Source organism: Peromyscus maniculatus, chromosome 6 (assembly GCF_049852395.1).
Source record: "Peromyscus maniculatus bairdii isolate BWxNUB_F1_BW_parent chromosome 6, HU_Pman_BW_mat_3.1, whole genome shotgun sequence".
NCBI classification, from domain to species: Eukaryota; Metazoa; Chordata; class Mammalia; order Rodentia; family Cricetidae; genus Peromyscus; species Peromyscus maniculatus.
Genome location: NC_134857.1, coordinates 24,941,449 through 24,958,997, shown reverse-complemented (window position 1 = coordinate 24,958,997; position 17,549 = coordinate 24,941,449). Strand labels below are relative to the sequence as shown.

Sequence of the window (17,549 nt, the reverse complement as noted above, 5' to 3'; positions counted from 1 at the left end):
AACCAAATCAGTAAACACCAGGTCCAGTGAGAGACCCTGCTCAAAAGTAAGGTGGAGAGAGGAAGGTATCTAGCATCAACTTCTGGCCTCCACATGAATATGAATGCATGTGCTTATACATCCACATTCACAAGCATACATGCACATGTACCTGTACTGACATGTACACATGCATTCAAGTACATGCATCTCCACATGCATAGGCACATATACATATGAACATGTGCACAAACACACACACACACACACACACACACACATAATAATAATAATAATAGCCGGGCGGTGGTGGCGCACGCCTTTAATTCCAGCACTCGGGAGGCAGAGCCAGGCGGATCTCTGTGAGTTCGAGGCCAGCCTGGGCTACCAAGTGAGTCCCAGGAAAGGCGCAAAGCTACACAGAGAAACCCTGTCTCGAAAAACCCAAAAAAAAAAAATAATAATAGACCAGCTAATATCCTAAAGGGAAGTCCTGTTATAGAGAATGATGCTATTTCATTGATTTCAAAAACATAAAAATTACACTTTTGTAAAAGACTCCATGTGCTTTACATATTCACCATAAAATGTAACAAGTATCTCTGCCATCTTTCCAGACATCTTTTCTCAATGCACTTAGAAATTAGTAATAGCATAAGATTTGATTGACCTACTCAGAATTTGGATCCTTCCAATTGTTCATTAAACTTACAAACTGAATTAATGCTTGTTCTTGTGTGTCTTGGCAGAATAAATTAATACTATCCGAACGAATTAGTAACCTTGGCTCCTAACACCAGTGATTTTGGCAGGCTGCACTTTCAGTTTAGTAAGCCGGGGCACAGGGGAACCTTTAGGTAAGGATGCACTGTCCCACCAGTACACATGGAGCTATCCTTAATGAATGTTAAAGGAGCGTCCCAGAGGAAGTGCCGACCTCCTCCTAACTTCTTGTCAAAGCAACGGGAAGCTGGCTTGGTGTTCCAGCTAGAAACACGAAATCCAAATCATGGCAAGGCAGTAACTCATTCACTTGACAGCACTTTTCCTAACACCTGCTCTAAGAACGCAGCAATGGTAGACACTCTGAAGAGTTTCCATTCCTGCTTCAGGGGCAAAATAGCAACACGGTAAACAGGAGGTGTAGGGATGTTGAGCAGCTGAAGCTGAGGAATTCTTAAAATATACAGTTGGGTATTCAACAAGCCCAGCAGAAGTGGGAAGTAGTAAGAGTAAATACATACTTTGTGAACAAACACAGATTATGACCCCATTCATCATTTCCGGGGGCTTGTGAGGATGGGGAGGTAATTAAGATACCACGCATGCCCTTTGGGCATTCGGTGCCTAGTGCCTAGGCGAGGAGAGGTATGTAAATAACTGCACACACACAGTAGAAGTTAGCGTGTGCCCCAGGAAAAGTAAGAGTGCTCTGGAAAGTCTAAAATGAAGACATTAAATCTAGTGGTGGGTACAGAAGTATAAGAGGGACTTACCTTGGGATATGAACTTAATGGATTTGGTGGTGAGGTGGACAAATACTACAGCCATGGGGCAGCCTCAGTAAAGGCACTTGAGGATTCTTTTTTACCTGAAGAATACGTCAGTGGGCCTTGGGAAATGGGGCTTTAAATAGTAATAGAGGTACAGGCTAAGTGTAGGGGAGAGCGGGGGCGGGGGGGGGGTTCCATGCTTCTCACTCCCCTCCTCTCAGACTGCATGTTGGACAGTGCAGACACCATTCTGACAAATGATAAGCATTGGCAGAGCCAATGAGGAGCAGGCAGTCTGCATGTGCCACTACATGCAGCGCCCTGGGAAAAACACATTCTTGTGTCTGGTCAGACACGCATTACCTGAACGCAATTGTAAGGAGTCATCACACAAAACCAAACTTGAAGTAGAAAGCGCCTGTCTTGTATTCTTCAAACATGTTGCTATCCTGGAAGCAGTCAGCGCAGATTAGTACCAACCAGCACTTGTTTCTGTGATGAAACACTTTGACCAAAGGCATCTTGGGGGAGGAAGGGGTTTATCTCATCTTACACTTCCACATCACAGTCCATCCCTGAGAGTCATAGCGAAGGAATTCCCAGCAAGACCTGGGGGCAGGACCGCCTGCTCTTCCACGCAGCTTCTCTCTAACCGGGGGACTCACTTGTAGTCAAGGAGAGTACAGCAGAACCATGGAGGCTCACTCACTGGCCCCATCTTAGCTTTTTTTATACAGCTCAGTACCACCTGCTTGAGGACTGGCTCCTCCTACATAACTTAGTAACCAGGACAACCCCTCACACATGCCCTTAGATAATCTGACCTAAGCAGCTCCTCAACTGAGGCTTCTCCTCTTAGATGACTCTGGCCTGTGTCAAGCTGACAACTAAAGTGAACCAGGACAGCACTGGTCTATAGTTTTCTTTTCTTCTTTTTCCTTTTTCTTTTTTTTTTTTTTTTTTTTTTTTTTTTTTTTTTTTTTTTTGGTTTTTTCGAGACAGGGTTTCTCTGTGTAGCTTTGCGCCTTTCCTGGAGCTCACTTGGTAGCCCAGGCTGGCCTCGAACTCACAGAGATCCGCCTGGCTCTGCCTCCCGAGTGCTGGGATTAAAGGCGTGCGCCACCAACGCCCGGCTTCTTTTTCCTTTTTCTTTGAGACAAGGTTTTATGTAGACATGGCTGGCTGGGATACATGAGACTTTGTCTCACAAAACAAAACAAGGGGGCTGGAGAGAAAGTCCATAAAGTACTTGCTTAAGCATGAGGACTAGAGTTCCAGTTCCATGGAAAGTTCGAGTGTCAGCACGCACTTACAATCCCAGTGCTGGGAGGAGGCAGGCAGATCTCTGGAGCTGACTGGTGAATTGGTCTAGCCTCATCAGTAAACCCCAGGTCCCAGTGAGCGTCCCAGTGAGGGACAGTGGCTCATAAAAGAAGGTGGACAGCCATCCTGAAGAAATACAAACACACACACACACACACACACACACACACACACACAGAGTGGCTCATAAAAGAAGGTGGACAGCCATCCTGAAGAAACACAAACACACACACACACACACACACACACACACACACACACACACACACTCAGAGTGAGGTTTATTTTGGTTCATGCCCTTGGAAGTGTCAGCCCTGACTGGGCCACTGTTTTCAGCACATATTAGGGCAACCAATCATGGTGGGGTACATGAAGCTAAGAAGGCTAGTTCACCTCCCAGCTAGGTACAAAAAGAGAAGGAGAAATAAACCAAGATCTCACAAACCCCTTCAAAGACATGCCCCTTTCTGGACCTACCTAAAACTTCTTCCATGTTATCACCTCTTAAAGGCTGTATCTCTACAGGCTGGGGACCAAGTAGAACACATGGGACTTTGTGGGATGCTCCAGATACAGCCTGCATCACATATCATTCATACTTGGGAAGTGCTCCATCTTTTAATCTTCCTGTTACTGAACACTTGTTATTTCTACTTTGTTGTGAATGTATTTGTTAAAACTACTCTATTTCTTTGGGGAATATCCCCTAGAAGTCTTTGAATAACTTTTGTAGAACAAGATCTTAAGGACTATAATATATTGCAGATGTCAGAATGTGTATGGATTAAGAACTGCTCATGCAGGCTGATCTCCAAAATATATAAAGAACTCAAGAAACTAGACAGCAAAATACCAAACAATCCAATTAAAAAATGAGCTACAGAGCTAAACAGAGAATTCTCAACAGAAGAATTTCAAATGTCTGAAAGACATTTAAGGAATTGCTCAACATTCTTAGTCATCCAGGAAATGGAAATCAAATGACTCTGAGATACTATCTTACACCTGTCAGAATGGCTAAGATCAAAAACCTGAAGACAGCTTGTGTTGAAGAGGATGTGGAGCAAGGGGAACACTCCTCTACTGTTGGTGCGAATGCAAACTTGTACAGCCACTCTGGAAATCAGTATGGCGGCTTCTCAGAAAATTGGGAATCAATCGACCTCAAGACCCAATGATACAACTCTTGAGCATATACCCAAGTATCTCTATAAGACCAAGCCCCTCCTTGCTGCCTCAAGGGTGAGCAAGGTGCCCAACCATAGGAAATAGACTCCAGAAAGCCAGCTCATGTGCCAAGGATAGATCCTGATCCCATCATCAGGGACCCCCTCAAATAGACCAAGCTACACAACTGTCTCCCACATGCAGAGGGCCTAGCCTGGTCCCATGCAAGTTCCACAGCTGTCGGTTTAAGTTTGTGAGTTCCTATGAGCTTGGTTCAGTTGTCTCTGTAGATTTCCCCATCATGATCTTGATGCCCCTTGCTCATATAATCCCTCTTCTCTCTCCTTGACTGGACTTCTGGAGCTTAGCCTGGTGCTTGCTTGTGGATCTCTGCATCTGCTTCCATCAGCTACTGGATGAAGGCTCTAGGATGACAGTTAGGGTAGTCATCAATCTGATTACTAGGGTAGGCCAGTTCAGGCACCCTCTCCACTATTGCTAGTAGTCTAATCTGGGGTCAACCTTGTGGATTCCTGGGAATTTCCCTAGCACCAGCTTTCTCCCTTACCCCATAATGTTTCCCTCTATCAAGATTTCTCTTTCATTGCTCTCCCACTCAGTCCCTCCCCAAGCTTGACCACCAGTTCCCTCATGTTCTTATCTCCCACCCCCCTTTTTTGCTCCCCCCATCCCCAGTTTACTCACAGAGATCTCCTCTGCTTTCCCTTCCCGAGGCAATCCATGTGTCCCTCTTAGGGTCTTCCTTGTTTCCTAGCTTCCCTGGAGCTGTGTGCTGTAGTCTGATTATCCTTTGCTTTACATCTAGTATCCACTTATGAATGAGTACATACCATGTTTGTCTTTCTGAGTCTGGGTTACCTCACTCAGGGTGATATTTTCTAGTTCCATCCATTTGCCTGCAAATTTCATGATGTCATTGTTTTTTTTACAGCTGAGTAATACTCCATTGTATATATGTACCACATTTTCTTTATCCATTCTTTGGTTGAGGGACATCTAAGTTGTTTTATTTAAAAAAAAATTTTATTCATTTTGCATGCACAGAACCCCATCTTGTCCCTCTTCCCACAAAACAAAACAAAAAGAACTGCTCATGCTGGAGGACATTTCCCGAGCTTATGAATGTAGAGTTGACTCATTCATCATTAACATTAGTACTGCTGCCAGACCATAGCTGCCAAGGTCCCACTGCAGCCCAGGTTCAAGTTCTGAGATGCAGAAGAGGCATCGGAGTGAAGAAATGAAGTAGTGTCCGACCACCAGATGAGTTTCACACAAGTGGCCAGCACTAAATAGCTCAAGCCATCTTTATTTATACTTCGAAAACAACATGTCTTTCCATACTAACAATCATGTTTTTCTCACCCTCCAACATTAACCTCTGGCAAAAACAAATAGGTCAAATACATTTTTTCCCAACTTTTATGTCAAAACATCTTTTAAACCAAAAACAACACTTATAATTTTGCTAGCTTGGCCAAATACTGAGCCAGCTACTTCCTGTCTTTACAAAGCTAAAAGGTGATAAACATAGGCACACATTCTCAAAAACAATAATATCGTTCAAAACTTAACCAAGCGTATTTGCAGAAATAGGGGTGAATTGCCTCCGATCCTGTTAGCATTGAATCAGGACAGCTCTCAGGGTCTGGAGTGACAGCTGGCATCTCCAGACAAGAAACCTGAAAGCATCAGTTCCCAAAGAATTTTAGGGGAAAATATTTGATGAAAAAAAAAAGGGGTTTCTGGGAATGATCACATCTGTCCCAGGCGTGACTGACAAAGTGACACTAAAAACCATCATCAATATTATGAGAAAGAAGAGAGCATGCAGAGTGCACCATCCCAGCAGTATTCTGTGCTGTCCTGAAGTCCATTAGTCCTTGCCAAGTGAGACTGTCCCCTCGGGGTTTGCCTCATCTGGAAACCCATTGGACAAGCACTCATATACTGCTCCAAAACTAGGCCACACAGCTCCCAACACATAGCTCTCAAACAGACAGTCAGACAGACAGAGACATAGATACAGACACACACACACAGACACACACACAGACACACACAGACACACACACACACACACACACACACACACACACACACACACACACACACTACGCACCACATCCCAGGACCAAACAAGGATGCTCCAGGGGTGACACAGATGCGCTGCACTGAAAGGCTGTGGCTCACTACACCCAGGAGGAAACCAGAAAGACACTCAGACATCTGCTGACCTACTGGTGTTAGATTATTACCAAGTCTGCTGGAAAGCTTTGTCCAGTTAAAGCAAAGCCCAGCAAGCCAAGCCTGCCTGTGGTTTTAACAAATGATGTTTATAGAACATCAAAGATTTTGATGCAGAAACTGCTTAGTTAAAAAAGAGAAGATGTGTGCTTTGACTATGAACGTGTCTGGGGAATCTGAGCATCAAATGACTGAAGAATAATTTTGTGGTGTAATAATTATGTCAGGCTAAAGAGCAACTTGAGTTAATGTTTGCAAACACAGAACAATAATTAGCCATTTCAGCAATTAGGAATTGGTTGGAGGAGAATAAGAGCACAGGACTTTGTGAAATCCTGTTTTTAAGGAAACATCCACACTAAGGTGTACCTCTTCTGGGAACTGTGAAATATGTAAATGCACAAGGAAATGCAAGCTCTTGAATTCTTACCAATACACACTAATGAACAACAGCAAAGTTTTAAAACTGCCTATCACAGAGGAAAGTGCAGAAGTGCTGACCACGATCACCTTGACCTTGGCCTCCAGTGGGTTATGCTGGTATTCTGAAATCCTCAAACTGCTCACTTAAGATCTGTACAAGTCATTCTATCTAAGGTATGTCTCAAAAATATGCAGCCCAGAGAACTCAAAACTGAGCACCCACAGGTCAGCTCCCTAATAACTTATTCCCTGGGCTTCAGCAAGCAGTGTAGCCTTGGGTTCCTCAACTGAAAAAGAAAGGGCCCTAATACTTGGTGATCTCCAAACTCCAGCTTTCAGGGTCTAATGACTACTTTTATTTTAATAACTTTTATTTATTCTTTGACAATTTCATACATGTATACAACATATCATGACCCTAACCCCCCCAATGCCCCCTCACACTTTCCCTGACCAACCTCCAAAAATGTCCTCCTCAATCTCATGTCCAGACAATTTTCAAGTAGTGGTGATATTGTGGGAATTATGAACCCAACTTAAGACTTTAATCACTGTAACTTAAAAAGTCTCAGTCACACTAACAAGAGAAACTATTATCATTACAAGAAAGAAGTTCAAAAGGCATAAATAAGTTCTTCCTCCTATCTCCCTTTCCATGATTTTAGACAAGGCCTGTTTTTCCAGCCATCTGGTATTCTTCCAGCTTTCTTTGTTCTTGGGGAGGCTGTATTCTGTGGTTATACATGAAGATGTGGTATGATGTAGCCAGGCATATTGCTCAGCAGCACCTTTAGAGAAACTACAGAAGTCATCCAAACTCCTCATGATTCAGTTTCCCATCTATAAAATTGGCAACAAGGTGCAACCTCCCTTGAGCATGTTCTGAGAACTGGACAGCAGGCATTCAAAGCACTGAGAACCTGTCACACAGGAAGTTCCATTAATACTGATAAGTTTTTACTATTATGTAATGAAATAGCTACTTACATCTTCTAGTTTAGCAAAGAATACGCAATTAAACCACACAGCCTAAACTCAGAGAAGTGACTCAAAGCACAGTGTTTCATGGACTATGGTCAGGAGAATGAATCTTCACTCTTAGAATAGTCCATCTCAAGCAGAGGGTTGGAGGACCTCACCCAAACCTCACTGAAGTTCTGTTTCATTTAATATGAAAGGTATTTAATGGGTGGGAGGAGGAATGAAGAATAAAATTCAAGAGAGTCACAGCCTTGTGCTGTCACTGAAAACCACCAGAAGACGGCAAAGAACAAAACCAGAACACAGCAAACATGCTGCCCTTGCTGGGGAGACAGCTCAGTCAGTAGAGCGGTTACCTTGCCAATTCAAGCCCCTGAGTTGGATATTCAGAACTCTCATCTAAAAAGCCAGGTGGGGTGCTGGCGAGGCCTCTGTGATTAGAACTCCCATTAAACAAAGCCAGGTGTGGGTGCTGGAGAGAAATTCAGCGGTTAAGAATGCTTGCTGCTCTTCCAGAGGACCTGGTTTGGTTTCCAGCATTCATGTTGGGTGCCTCACAACTGCACTGCCCAGAACTCCACCTCAGTGGGGAGCCAATGCTCTCCAGCCTGGTGTACACATTGTGCACCTACCACATGCACACACAAAATTAAAATATTAAGAATCATTTTTTTTTTTATTTTGAGACAGGGTCTATCTACATAGCCCTGGCTGTCCTGGAACTCACTATGTAGACCAGACTGGTCTCAAGAACACATTTTTTTTTAAAGCCAGATGTGGTAGCACATGCTTACAATCCCAGTAGTGGGGAAGCAAAGGCAGGCATACCCCTGGGGCTCACTGGCTACCTGCCTAATCAAATCAAGGAGCTTCAGATCGAGTAAGGGACCCCATCTCAAATAAATAATGAATAAATGGTGGGCAGCACCCGAGGAATGACACCTGAGGTTTGTCTCTTGCCTCCACAGATAGGTGACTCTGTATACAGACAAATACACACATGTGTGCTCAAATAAGTAAAGAAATGCCCTGTCTGATGAATACTGAAGCTTCATTTCTAGACTTGCGGGGGAGGGGCCAATGCTTGCTCTGTTATTCACAAACATTCATCAAAAGATGTTCATTTCTTAGAGCAGACTCTCTTAATGAGGGGAAAGCCTGCTGAGTCGATTGAGACATCTGTGCCACGGTAAGACAAGACTTTCAACTTTCAACCAAGAAAGAATAAAGTACCACTTTTTCTTCCACTCGAGCCCAATCAATTTTTCACCTTTACACATAGTGATAAGAGCCTGTGTCAAAGGTCTGCCAGTCAATAGTATGGGATCAGGAAAACTCAAGGCACCTGACTGAGCTGCACAGTCCCCGCTCTGCTCAGGGACAGACAGCCCCTCCACTGGGTGGCCCTGCATTGGCAGGTAGACTCTATTGGTCTCCTGAAAAGTCACCTGTCAGAGTGTGCCCAGACAGTGCCCTGCTGGAGAGGCAAAGGGCAGGGAGAAAGAGATGTCCTTGCCTATTTGCCTGGCTTTTTGGCTGAATGCCATATCAACACATTTCCAAGAACAGTTGACCTCTGGTAACACTGTGAACTCTGGCCCTAGTGGTGTGATTCAAGAGTGCTTTGGCCCACATAACTAACTACCCAGTCTCCTGTAAAAGTGCTTGGCAGCTTATGCTTAGCTGCACTTGTTTAGTTTAACAATCATTGTCTTACGATGCAAGTGTCCTTGGGATAGTTTATTAAAGCAGTAAGTCTCTGCCATGACTCTTCAGTTCTTTCCACCAGCTGCCTAAAGCCATCAAATCTAGAAGATGAATGTCTGAGTCATGTCTATTGTTGTTTCTTGGATTGTCCATGATTAAAAGGGAATCAATTTGCATGCATGAAGGGCTAGCAATATCCACCAGCTCTCCAACACACATGACAATCCAGTGTCTTCAGCTTAGTGTGGAAATCCTTGACCTGAGGTGGTAAGATCATAGGCCCTCCATCACCACCACCACCAAAAGAAAAAAGCATATCGATACCACAAATGACTGAGTTCTGAAATCACAAACTGAAACTGGTCAAGAGCAGCAAATTACAACATGTGGTGCTAAGGCCAGTGCGAAGGATGGCACACAAGTGAAGTCAGTCTTCCACAGGCCTGTATCCACACCTCATCCTGCAGACTCACAAGCATGACCAAGAAGAGAAATGACACCAAGCCACGGAATTCTCAGGGAAGTTTTCCTGCACTTATTTCCTTCACTATTGTTTGAATATGCATGTGCTAAACTCGCATTTGCTGATGTATTACCTGCTATTTACTCATCACTGTTTTGTTTAAACAAAGATTTCTTGCTAAGCAGTGGTGGCGCACGCCTTTAGTCCTAGCACTTGGGAGGCAGAGGCAGACAGATCTCTGTGAGTTCGAGGCCAGCCTGGTCTATAACTTGAGTTCCAGGACAGGCTCCAAAACTACACAGAGAAACCCTGTCTCAAAAAACAAAACAAAACAAAACAAAAAACAAAAACAAAAAAAAAAAAAAAAAAAAAAATTTTTTCTTAAAGACTATTGGGTCAGTTTACTAATGATTTTATTCATGAAGATGTTAGCTTTTGCCAACATAATCATTTGTCAGAAATTTCATCTCATTCATAGAAACAATAAATTAAAATTCCAGGAAAAAATAATGTTTACCGCCTGCTGTTTTGACACAGCACCTTGTGTGTTCTAGGCAAGCTCTGTATCAACTAAGTCACACCCTCAGCCCAAGCCCTCCTTTTTTAAAAGTTTACCTCAAAGCCGGGCGGTGGTGGCGCACGCCTTTAATCCCAGCACTCGGGAGGCAGAGGCAGGCGGATCTCTGTGAGTTCGAGGCCAGCCTGGGCTACCAAGTGAGATCCAGGAAAGGCGCAAAGCTACACAAGAGAAACCCTGTCTCGGAAAACCAAAAAAAAAAAAAAAAAAAAAAAAAGTTTACCTCAAGGATTTTGTTACAGTAACAGAAAGCTATGAAACGCAGTTATGTGACCAAATAGGTACATGGAAATATTTAACTAAAAATACTAAGTTGGAAAAGAAGACTTTAGCATTTCAAGAACTACACCAGCAGTCATTTACATAAATGCAAATTAACATCCATGCCTCAGTAAAACTTCTAGCGTCTTTATTCTTTTAAAAGCTCTTTGAAACAATTTCAAACTATGGAAATGTTGCTATATTCCCAGCCTGGAAAAAAAATACTTTATGGCATGAAAAAATAAGTGTTTATTAAAATAGCACCAGGCAATTTGGAAAATGTGAAATATGCCACGTAAGTCTCTGAAACGAAGGGAGAAAGAGATTCAAGTTGGGGCTCTTAGAAACAAGAGGCACAGCAAGGCCAGCTGCCTGGGCACTTCCTGAGGTGACTTCAGGCTCTGCCACTATTTTCACACCTGAGGCTGAAGCCAGGGCTTCTGGAAATGGGCGCCTTCTCCCCGTGACAGCAGGGTACTGGGGCAGAGATACAGTTGGAACGGCCCTATCGGGGCCTCATGGGTCTTTGACAATTTTGATAAGTGAGAAAAGTGCCAGAAGGCTGGCTTAGGTGATTTATCACTGAGACGCCACGAGGCTAGGGGAGTGGATATGATATCAGAGGGAGGGGCTGGAGTCCAGCTCTGCGACTCTGAGGATGACCGTGGCTAAGCAACAGAAATGGCAGAGAAAAGGAAAGACAGAGATCCCCCAAACTCACCAGGACGGAGCCTTGCTGCTCCTTGTGTGCTGACAGACAGGTGTGTCCCCGCAGATCCATCCGCAGCTGTCCCAGCCGGGTACTGCGGAACTTCTGCTATCTTGTGCTACATTTTCCTCTGTGAACACAGCTGACTAAAGGATAGCTACCTCTAGAGTCTTAAAACAAACAAACAACAACAAAAAGAGTCTCACGTACCCCAGATCATTCTCAAACTTGCTATGTGGCAGAGAATGACCTTGGACTTCTGATGCAAGCACTCCCACCTCCCGAGGGTCAGGACTGCCGGTACCATGCAATACCACACCTGGTAATCCACCCCAAGGTCTCTTGCATACCGGACAAGCACTCTGCTAAGAGGCCTTTTAACAGAGCTATCACCATGCAAAAGAAAGGCAGGTGCCCTGAGACAGGGCAGTGTGGGAAAACTGAACTTTCATGTTCCTCCAAAAACTTAAAAATGGAAGGCTTGGAATCTGACTCAGGATCATAGATGTTTCCTCCCCCCACCCCTTATTTTTATTTTTCACTGAACTTCCCAGAGGATGACAGGGCCCCTTTTGTGACAACTTTGCAGATTAAACTTCCCACTTGAAAAGTTTTACATCACTTGCTTGGTGTGGTGCACATCTATAATCACAGCACCAAGGGGCTACCGCAGGAGGATTACTGTGAGTACCAGGATGATACTGAAAGAAAGAAGAGTTTAGATTAAACAGAAACTTCTATATTTTAGTCTAAAGGTTGGTATTCTTGTGTTGAAGTTAGTTACTGAGTTAATCTTTATATCTAATGAAAAAAATGAAAGAATAGATGTTTTAATTCTAAAATTTGTCATCTGAGTCAGAATTCTCTAAACCCACATCCAGAATTCTGTTGTTTTAATATATTATTGGGGAGGGGGTAATATGCTCATGTGAAGATCAGAGGGCAATATTGGGATTTATTTTCCCAATTCCATAGCTCGATCTTCAGATCCAAGACTTCTTGCTACGTTCAAAGAGTCTGGGATCATATTCTGCAGGATGCTGTGGCCAGCATCTCACTCAACTTCAACTCTCTGGATATAGAGCATCTCTCTATAGCCCAGGCTAGTCTGCAGCTCATTGTGTAGTGCAGGTTGGCCTCAAACTCTCCGTCCTCCTGCTTCAGTCTCCCAGGTGCTGTAGTATAGCTCTATGCTAAGGGCTCATAGCTCTTCACCAGTTAGCTCTTAACATGGACTGGTATGTTTTGAAGACAAAGTCCAAAGCATATTTATCTTTAAAACCCCATGCCCAGCAGAGTACCTGGCAAGGAGTAAGAACTTCTAACATAATGAAATGGGGGCTGGAGAGATGACCTAATAGTTAAGAGTATTTATAAGAGCATGGCCTGTTCTTATAAAGGACCTAAGTTCACTTCCTAGCACCCATGTTGGGCAGTTCATAACTACCTGTAAGTCCAACTCCAGGGGATCCAACGCCCTCTTCTGGCTTCTGTGAGCATCTGCACACATATGAAGAGTCATACAGACACACATATACAATCAATTTAAAATGAAATAAAATCTAAAAAAAAAAAAAAGTATTGCATTAAGAGATGCCTAGGGGAGATGCCAGAATTAAAACATGTATGAGTCTCATCCCAAACTAATATTATTTATCCCACCATTTTTACATAATTATCATTGCTATAATTATCCTGTTTTACAACATAATATTGACAGTGGATAGATGAATCCATTCTACGTGCAAGCTTTACTTTCTGCTCAATAGCTCTGAGTTAAATTAGAGAAATTACAGTTTATGTGGTCACGGAGTAGAATGTAAAATATCTTACTGCATTGTTAAATAAACTGAGGAATCTTTTATACTCAATATTTCTGCTGGGTGAAGTTGGATCCTAAACAAATCTGACTGCTCTCCCCTAAGCCATATCAGAGCTGGGGGGAGAAGTTCCAGAGAACTGCTCTGTCAAGTGGAAATGGCCGCAAAATACTTACAATTCTCACTTGATTATCTTACTACGGGAAAACAATACAAATGGTTATGAAGAATGGAAATAAAACTGTTGTTACTGGCAAAGGAAATGGCGTGTTATATAGAATCACTGTGTAGTTTCTGAACTAAGTTAAATACAGTAAGAAAGCATCCAAGACAAGGCTGAAACCCACCCCTTACCCTAGTGATAAAGGAGAGAGAGAAAACCGAAGCTGATTCTGAGACAAGCAAGGTTCTCCAGGAGATCTTCAACATTTCCTGCTAATACCTACAGTAGACCTGAACAAAGATGCTTCCATGGTTCCCAGCTCTGTGTCTCTGTGTCTATCTGTCCTCTCTCAATATGCACATGAGCACAGCCATCACAGGGGTGTTACAGGGGAAAGAGGAGGAAAGAGAAGACTAAATATCTTTCACACATTTTACATGCAATCTCTGCAGTACAATCCTGGGCAACCAGGAATAATCCATACTCCCCTTTCTTTCCCTGTACCTGGAACATAGAAGGCAAGCCCTTCCAAAAGCCTAGGTAAGGGACTGGAGAGATGGTTCAGCAGTTAAGAACACTGGCTGCTCTTCCAGAAGACCTGGGTTCAATTCCCAGTACTCACATGGTGGCTCACACCTGTCTATAATGGAATCCAATGCCACCATCTGGTGTGCAGATGTGCATGTGGACAAAACTCGAATATAAAAGCCTAGGTGAAAGGCAGCCAAAATGTCCACTCCAGAGCTGCCCATCCCAGAATTTATCAGAGGAGCATTTGACAGGACCCAGAAATGCCAAAGTACTAAAATTCTTCTGGTGGAGCTAATAGAGGTATATTCACTGTGCGTCACACTAAGCTGGGGAGAATACTTAGACAGTGCTAAGTTCTAGCTTCCCTAATATACTACTAAACCTTGCTTAGAATCCAGATTTGGTACATAGGGGTGGGGATGGGGATGTAGCTGGTTAGAAGAGTGCACAAAGACCTGGGTTTGATTCCTAACATCATATAAACTTGTGCTAGGACACCTGTAATCCTAACCCTCAGAGGCAGGAGGATCAGAAATTCTAGGTTATCTTTGGCTTTGCAGCAAATTGAGGACAGCCCAGGCTACAGGGAATCCTGTCTCAAAAAATAAAGTGTCACTCATCAGATAGCCACTATTCTGCCAGCAGCTCCACAGTCTATGTAAAACAAGGCAAGGTACTCAGTTCAACTACAGATGATGAACTCCTGGGCCACAAACCACCCATTCAAGCAACAGCTCTGGAATCAGGGTCCGCCCACTGAGTTCCATGAGCAGCGAATTAGGCTAGAAGAGGGAGAGCAGAGACGCTATGTAGTTGAGGCTCATCAACAGAGTGAGAGAGTCTTCAGGAGGCAAGTGACTGGTGCTCGGGTGCTCAGAGGAGGCAAAGGGAAGGAGAGCTGGGCTTCAGGCACTGGGCAAAATCCAAAACTTGAATATGGTAGGGTGAAGTCAAAACCCTATTTTTGAGCTGCGGAGATGGCCCGTCAGGTAAAAGTACTTCCTGTCCTTCCAGGGTACCCAAGTTTAGTTCCCAGTAACCACATCAGGTAGCTTACAACTGCCTGTGATTCTAGTTCCGGGGGATCCAACACACTCTTCTGTCCTCTGTAGGTACCTGCATTCATGTGAAATAACCCAACACAGACACTCAAACATATACACAAATAAAAATTAAAATAACAAACTATTTCTATCTTTTTACATTTTGTTTTTAAAAATGATTTGAGAATTTCATACAACATATTTTGATCAAATTCACCTCAATTGCTCTAACTCTTCCTAATCCTAGCCTCATACTGGCCTTGCATTCCTACTAATCCTGCCTCTGCCTCCTGTGTACTGGAATCACAGGTATATGCTCCTGTGTTTGGCTACAACAGCCATTTTCAGAGGAGGAATCATCTTAGGGTTTATAAAGAGATAATGGGTGGAAACCAGCCACTCTCTCAAGAAGGTGGATTTCTTTGTCCACACCTTTTTCTTTGACAGTTTGTAGGGTGATACCTTCCTCTGCCTTCTTTGAAAGACAGGCTCAAGGGTCTCCTGTAACATCTGCTAAACACACTACATTTGGACAGGAAAAGGGGACTATTTGGGGAGCAAGTTGTAGACAGGAGGGTCGGGAGTTGAGCTTAGCCTCAGCTAAGCTTAGTGTAGTTCAAGGTCATTCTGGGATACATGAGAAGATCTGTCTCCAAACAGACTGACAAACGTCAGTGTGAAAAGGGTGGGCTGGAGAAGAGGAGGGAGGTAAGCAGACTGTATATCAAATCTGATAATGGGGATACTAAACCATTTTATCCTGGCAAGATACCATTTAGATGGCTTAGGATCAGGTAAATACCATAAGCTGATATTCCCCTCTGCTCTGGCAGATAGCCATGATACAGAACAGCATGGAGGCTCCCCACACAACTAAAAACAGGAATACCATATGATCCAGCAATTGTACTTCTAGGTATCTCCACAAAACAGGTGAAATCAGTATGTCGAAGAGTTATCTACATGCCTGCATTTGTTACAGCAATATCCACAACAGCAAAGACATGGACTCCACCCAAGTTCTATGCAGGGATGGATGGATGGATAAGAAACTGTGGTAAATATACAACAAAACACTGGTGGTCATAAAAAGAAGGAAGTTTTACCATTTGGAACAAAATGAATGAAGCTAGAGGACTTAGACTCAATAAGCCAAACACAGAGAAAACAAAACAAAACTGCACAGTCTTACTTGTGTGTGGGACTTCAAAAGAATGGCTTATGGAACCAGGAGTGGAAGACTGGCCACCAGAGGTTGGGGTGGAAAGATGTTAGTCATCGGTATATTTTCTGCTGGACAGGAAGAAAAGGGTTTTGAAATTTATTAGATATGAATATTGTATCAGTCAAGACATGTACTGAACAACTAATGTTATCCATTATTAACCAGAGTTATTATAACCGTGTTTCAAAAGTGTTAAAATAATGGATTTTAAGTGTTTTCACTGTACAAATATATATAAAATTATGGTTTTGATATAATCACTTTATAATGAATGCATAGCTCATCACATTGTACCATATACAAATATATATACAACAATATTATTTGTCAACTAAAAACAGATTTAAAAGCATCCTCTGAAATACAGGCTAGATTCAACCTATAGGCCCATCCCCAACCTACACATTTTCTATGTTAGTTCCTTGGTCCTGAGCCCTGGCTGAGGCAAAATGGACCCCAATTTAATTTCCACTAAGAGTTTCTCATCTCAGGAATGAGCTTGGCAGTTCATTGCTGAGAATCTGTAAAGGATACCAGTCATTATGGCCAACAAATTGTATCCTTCTTTTATTGGCCTGACATCAAAAGAAGAGTTTGTTTTGCCAAAAGGGATATACCAAGGTAATTTGTGAAGACCTGACCTCATTAAAAACATTCTTGAAATATGCCCCAAAAGGAGGATACATCTAAATGAACTCCTACAGGCTTCTCCTGAACTGTCAAAAAGTGCCCTCAGAGCAGTATTCTTGTCACTCTGGCTTATGGGAGAGGGCCCTGAGGCTTCTAACAACCTCTCCAGGATTACACACTGCTGTAATCAAAGACAGAGTCAAACTCCTTCTCCAATCCACAGCCTCCGCATTTCAACCTATCGCCACTCTCTGCAGGTCTTGTACCAAGGGCATCTCCTCTTTCTAAATCATCTCAGAAAAAAGCTTACAGACTCCAGGACTAGAAGTGGTTCAAAAAGCCCACTGTAAAATAAGAATGTTGACCGCTCCTCACACCAGAAGAGAGAGAGAACACAAATATGACAGTGCGCCTTCCTAAGTGACAAATGGCTCCAAGACGAGGCAGACTTTGATTTAGTCTAGTGGGATATAATTCACAACTCCCAAGAAGAAGAGATGCCCCAGGAGATTGGATGTTAGGTTCAAAGACATGGAGACAGAGTTTGAAAAGCCTCTAAAGCAGCCTGCAGGGGAGTCCAGGCCAGCTCCCCCACTCCTTAATGAAGATATGCCCAAAGTATCAAGTTCAGGGAAAGACTGACAGATCTGTCTCCTAAGAATTAATCAATTCCTGCCCATTACCCACTACCCTCTCCCTCTCTCCATCTCCATATGGGTATGGGTATGTGTGTGTGTGTGTGTGTGTGTGTGTGTGTGTGTGTGTGTGTAGTGTGATTCACTGGTG

At 43.2% G+C, this 17,549-nt stretch overlaps 1 long non-coding RNA gene across 4 annotated transcripts in view; it reads right to left on the bottom strand.

The window, feature by feature from the left end:
• LOC121830090 (uncharacterized) overlaps positions 1-17,549 on the bottom strand; it is a 49,600-nt gene that overhangs the window by 15,449 nt on the left and 16,602 nt on the right. For 2 of the 4 annotated variants that reach the window (XR_006073009.2, XR_013052042.1), the window contains 2 exons: positions 12,799-16,198; positions 11,364-12,052 (listed from right to left, as the gene is read on the bottom strand). This is a non-coding gene — a long non-coding RNA (uncharacterized LOC121830090). Of the gene's footprint in view, positions 1-10,174; positions 10,420-10,604; positions 12,053-12,798; positions 16,202-17,549 lie in introns of those variants that run through there. The other 2 variants (XR_013052041.1, XR_006073008.2) reach the window with 2 other exon arrangements.